Source organism: Cannabis sativa, chromosome X, assembly GCF_029168945.1.
Source record: "Cannabis sativa cultivar Pink pepper isolate KNU-18-1 chromosome X, ASM2916894v1, whole genome shotgun sequence".
In the NCBI taxonomy this organism is placed as follows: Eukaryota; Viridiplantae; Streptophyta; class Magnoliopsida; order Rosales; family Cannabaceae; genus Cannabis; species Cannabis sativa.
In genome coordinates this window covers 63,901,394-63,907,393 of record NC_083610.1, presented here as the reverse complement: position 1 = coordinate 63,907,393, position 6,000 = coordinate 63,901,394, and the positions used below count along the sequence as shown (strand labels likewise).

The 6,000-nt window shown below is 35.4% G+C and overlaps 1 long non-coding RNA gene across 1 annotated transcript; it reads right to left on the bottom strand.

Moving 5' to 3' along the window:
* Positions 1-1,665: 1,665 nt before the first annotated feature.
* LOC133032636 (uncharacterized) lies at positions 1,666-4,691 on the bottom strand. The gene is made up of 2 exons (XR_009685227.1): positions 2,828-4,691; positions 1,666-1,832 (listed from the first exon to the last, which is right to left on the bottom strand). It is a non-coding gene; the product is annotated as an uncharacterized LOC133032636 (long non-coding RNA).
* Positions 4,692-6,000: the final 1,309 nt, after the last annotated feature.

Genomic DNA, 6,000 nt, shown 5'->3' with positions numbered 1-6,000 from the left:
CACTAGTCCCTCTGTTATCTTTCCACCACCCACTACACCTCAATCTGTTATCACTCATTACCCTTCTTTATTCCTCCTCCATGTCCTAGTCCGCATATCACACCTCCCTCTCCTACTCCACATATATCTCAACCTTCAAACCAATCTCCCTCTCAAGGTACTATTTTCTCCCCTACACATACTCCTTCCTATTCTCAGTTTTAATCTCCCCCTATTCTTACTGTACCGCCGACCCCTGCTACCGCTTTTACTAGTTCTTCGTCCACTTCGTTATCACATCCCACTATTCCATTGATGGTTGACTTGCCCGACCCACACACTGCCACTGCCAATTTTAATTTACATCCCATGATTACTAGATCTAAATCGGGTATACGCAAACCTTATTTGTTTTATAGTGTGGTTGCAGGTATTCCTATTGAACCGTCTAGTTTTTGGAAAGCTAGTGTCGATCCAAAGTGGAACTCTGCCATTTATACTGAGACCATTGCCTGGTCTAAGAAACATACTTTGATTCTTGTCCTACCTCCTCCTAATTGCAAGGTAATAGGATGTAAATGGGTGTACCGTATCAAACTAAATTCTGATGGTACTGTGGAGCGCTACAAGGCATGCCTTGTTGCTAAGAAATTTCACCAAACTCAAGGTCTTGACTATAATGAGACTTTAAGTCCAGTTATTAAACCCAACTCCACTCTCTTGGTTCTATCTTTGGTGGTCTCCTATGACTTGACTATTAAGCAACTCGACATCCAAAATGCATTTTCTCATGGTGATCTCACTGAAACAGTTTACATGGCTCAAAATGAGGGCTTTTTTGATCCCCTCCACCCTCATCGTGTTTACAAGTTGTCTAAGTCACTTTATGGTCTAAAACAATCACCTTGGGCATGGTTTCTTAAGTTGAATACAACTCTCTTGGCTTGGGGTTTTATTACTTTCAAAGCAGACACGTCCCTCTTCATCTATCGATCTTCTACTACTATCATTATTCTGCTCATATATGTGGACGATATTATCATCATGGGATCCTCAATTTGTCATTAGAGATCTTGGCCCTTTACACTTTTTTCTCGATATCCAAGTGTTGGAATTATTTTACCAGGATCTAGATTTACTCACAAGTATGTTATTAACATCCTAAACATGAACTTCTAAAACGATATGACATGAACATATATAAAGTATCAGGAACCTTACAGTGGTTGTAGCAGAATATAATGTCTCCTTCCACTCAGATCTCTAACCCTTGTATCCTTTCTGTAGTAGGGTATCACCAAGATCTGAGTCCGAATCTCCTTCTCTTGAAACTGGATTCTTCATAGCCTTACACACTATGATTGAGTAAAACTTGATGTGTGTGGGCACTCACCCTTTTAACTATGTGGCTTCGGTTTTGAGGAGAGGAAGAGAGAGGTAGGGTTTCGGTTTTGGTATAGGAGAAGAGGCTCAAATTTTTACTGAAGGAATGAGATGCATCATCTTTTCCCTTTAGCCATCACTACCTATTTATAGGAAACCACTTAGGGTTAGTTTAACTTTAATTAGCATTATAATAATGAAAAAATAAAGTGGCAAAACCCTTCCCAAGTGGCCGGCCAAGGATTGTGGGCCCCACTTTGCAATTTTGCCATTTTTCTCATTTTTCATCTTATAACAGAAAAATACAAAAAAGGAAAAAAAATTACAAAAATACTATGGGCCGGCCCATTAAACATTTATACAGTCCACATACAAATATTTACAAAAATACCACATGCACTAAGCCTTCAGCTGTACAGAGCGAACGTTGAAGATGAACATACCTCGATCGTTTCAAAACCGCAAAACAACTAAAATGAAACCAAAACGAGAAAAATACAACCATTAATTCTGGCGAAATCAACTGGAAAAGAAGACCTGCAATGATCTAAACAGAAAATGACGAAAAAAATCAGAAAAACTGTGAAGATACTGAAATTACACATTTGTTTTCTGTTTTATTCGATCAAAACAACTCCTCCTAATATCGAAATCCAGATTCATGAAATGTAGATCTGTAACAAACAGATCTGGAGCTCCCACCAAATCCAAAACAATGTATGATGTGAAATTTTTTAAAAAACCCTCATGAATAATACATCTACGTTATATACAGTTGCATTTTGATTGATTACTGGTTTCCAATATAAATATATTTTTTGAAAATAGAATAAGAAGAGTAAAATCGAATTAAGGTACAACCAGTTACGTATAAGGCTGTTTATTTTTTGTTTTGGTTGCCTTACAGTTGGATTATCGTTTGATGATAGTTTATATATTATGCAAGTAGCAAAACCATAATAAAACTACAAAACAACTGTAAACAAACTAAAATACAGAAAAACTCTTTGAACATCAACATCCATGATAAATCAAATTGTTACCCATTTATGATATAAAAATAGACAGGAAACAACTAGACAAAAACATATTAAAAAAACACATACAGAATGTGTTTACACTATTAAAAAACTATGAAAAAACTAATACAAAACTGAGAATAGATCAAATGAAGAAACTAAAATGAAAAACAATAAAACATCTGGAAAAACAAAAACAGAAAAAAAAAAAAAAAGACAACAAAATGAAACAGAAATTAAGACTAAACAAACGAAAATGAAAAACCCATAAAAAGAACAAATAAATTAAACTAAAAAAATAGAAGCCCTAAAAAACCAAACAAAACCAAACGAAATGCTAAATTGAAAAACCTAGAATAGTACAAGCGAAAAACACAAGACACACAAATGGCAAATACAAACAAATTTTAAATAGGGGCGAAACCAAAAAGAAACTAAAATCAAACCTTATACCGAAGACCAACTCCATCTTGATTATTTTTTTGAGCATCATCTTAAGGAATTTTTTCATGGGCAGCCACCTTTGATTTCTTCTTTGGAGGAGCTCGCCCATGTTTCGACAATGGAGGAGCAAAACCAGAGTCATCCTCCTCAACAACAGTTCGTTTACCCTTGTTCCTATTAGCTAAAGATTTCAACTTCATTTTAGAATTTTTTGTTTGAATAGGGGAAGGAGTTGATGAAGAACAAGTTACAGCCATATCTATATATGGATTAAGAGAAAAATTAAAAGATGAAAAATGATTATGAGATTCAGTTAATGGGAGTTGAAAAAAAAAATTGAAGAACAAAAAAAAGAGGAAAATAGAGTTGGGATTGGGAAGAAGAAAATATTGAGCTAAGGAGGTTACTATTTAAAAAAAAATTGAAAAGAAATGGAAAAAAAAAAGAAAAAAAAAAAGAGAAATGATGGATGGTTGATTGATAGGGGTCATAGGTTAGCACGTGAACCGATGCTTTGAATGAGTGTGCATGTGGTAAAAGAGTAATAAAATAAAGAAGAAGAGTAAAAAAGTTGATATAAGTGTGTAGTGGTATTGGTGTAATAAAGATTGCATTTTATATTTTTGATGTAAAAATTTCTTTTTTCAAATTTGACCACTTAAATGTCAATTCTAATTATTTAATAACTAAAATTAATTATTAAATAATATTTCCATTTAACATATTTATTAATTAGACTCAACAAAGTCTCTTAATTAACAAATAAACCCTAGAATCTCTTTTCTTCACAATTAAGCTGTAAAGACCGCTTAGTTTAATTTGAAAATTAGCAGTTAATCATGTTTAATTATGAAATTATTTATAGCTATTTAAATAATTATTTATACTGTTATTATTGAATTCTGAGATGCATTTTATGTCATTTAGTAGTTTTCATAATTTTGCATTTCCGGTGCCCGGTAACATGGAACTCGGTGTTTGGCTCAGTAAAATCACAACTTAGTATGTTAGTAGATGGGGACAGTTTATTAGACATTGGGAATGTCAGGAATGGCCGGGAATTTAGAATTTCCCAAAATACCCCTTTAGTGTTATTTATGTTATTTTAGTGTGGAGGGGCAAAATAGTCTTTTTGCCCCATTGATATTTTGTCCTTTAGTGGACTTTATTTAGTTGAATTATGTGTTTTATTTATTAAGTGTTGGCTGAAATATAAGGGAAATAATATTAATTCTTTTGTTTATTCAAAAATCAAAGTTGGAAAAATTAAAAGAAAAGCAAGTTTTTCTCTCAAACCTCTCTCTCTTTTCCTCTCTCTATTCAGCCCTTGAGCAGCAAGAAAAGGGGATTTTCCTCTTGAATTTCAAGCTCTCCTTAGCAAGATTAAGTTGTTGGTATGTTTTCTACATCTTTCTTTTATGTTTTCTTGAATTTTTGAAGAGAAATGGTAGGTTGCATGCTTAGTTTTAAGTTGTTCTTGCTGCTGGATTCTTAATGTTATTTCTGAGATTTAAGCATGTTTATTTGAGGTTAATTAAGCTACTTGTGGTGCTTGATAGTTAGGTTGTTTAGAGTTATTGATTTTCTATGCAAAAGCTATGGTTTTTCAAAGTGAAATTGAGATTTTGGTGGCTGTGATTATTGCATGAGTTTGTTTTGGTTTTCTGCAGCTCTAGTATGCATGTTTAGGTAGTTTTAATCTAGGTTTGATGCTTGTTATGTTGTTTAGTCAAGTTTTGAGTCTAGAACTCAATCTTTGACCTTTAATGGTGGAATGAGTTTCTGTGTGTGAAGCTCGGTTTTGTTGCTTTAGAAATGTTCTAGGGGATATATAGAACAGGTCTGGAAGGTTTTGTGTGATTTGGATTTGATTTGGTTGAGTTATGAATTTTTGAAATTCTCGTTTAGAACCTAATTCCGGATGGGTTTTGAAAATTCCCTAACCTAATCTTGCGTTGACAATCGGTCTCATTGGTTTGGGTGATTTTCGTAAACCCAGTTTTCCTCGTTTTTATGTTATTTGGGGTATTGCCATGCTTTTTATCGATAGGGAAACTTTTAGTTCCTAGTTTAAGTCCCCGGGAAGTGATTTAGCGTATCACTTATAGTGTTGTGATTTTTATGGTTTAGGAGCCTGTAATCCGCCGTGCAGATAGTTCCAGTCAGTTTCACCGGCACACCTGAATTCGGAATTGAGGTAAGATTAGTATAACAGTATGCATATATAGATTACATGTTTAGCGTGCATGTTAGGAAGCCTGTTAGATTACATTAGATATGTATGTTGGCTTCGAACCATCCGATTGTGTCACATCGGTATAGGCTAGAGTATGACTAGCAGCTGGAGTATGACGAGTATGATTTAGTATAGGCTGACACTGTATCACATCGGCAATGTGCGTAGCATGACTAGCACTCGTAGTATGACCGCTGTGCGAGTATAGGCCGATACTTAGGTTGGTGGTTCCGTACTATTTGACGTATCACATCGGCATGTGCCAGAGTATGACTAGCACTCGGGAGTATGACCCGCCCGACCGAGCATAGCCGATACCGTAACACATCGGCAGGCTGAGTATGACCAAGAATGGAGTATGACCCGCCCGACCGAGCATAGGAAGCCGTTACTTGTCAATAGTACCGTCCCTATGAACGTTCAGACTCCGCATCGTGTTGGACACGACGCTAGTGGTTATGGTCGTGCATGGGCGTCTGATCATGACCGGGATTTATGTATGAGTATTATTATGCTTTTCTTACTGAGTCTGTCGACTCACAGTGCTATGTTTATGTGTAGGTAAGGGCAAGGCTAGGGCTGATGGACCGTGAGTGAGCCGGTGAAGATTGTACATGTCGGGGGGGTTAGGCCTGGAGCGTACGATCATCGGGACAGCAAGACTATTTTTGTAATTAGTCGCTAGGCGACAAGTATTTTTTATAGACAGTAAACTTTTGCAAATGGTTTTGTAATCGGGATCCCGAGTATTTTGTATAAATATTTTACAAGTTTAATTAAAAAGCAAAAATTTTAATTAATCACGTTTTCCATAAACCTCATTGATTAGCAACGAGCTGCACAGTATCTTTAAAAATCACGTAATACGCCTATGCTAGTTAGGGTGTTACATAAGCCCTTGCTTAGTGAAAATTCATAAACTAGAGATAGTCTAATTTT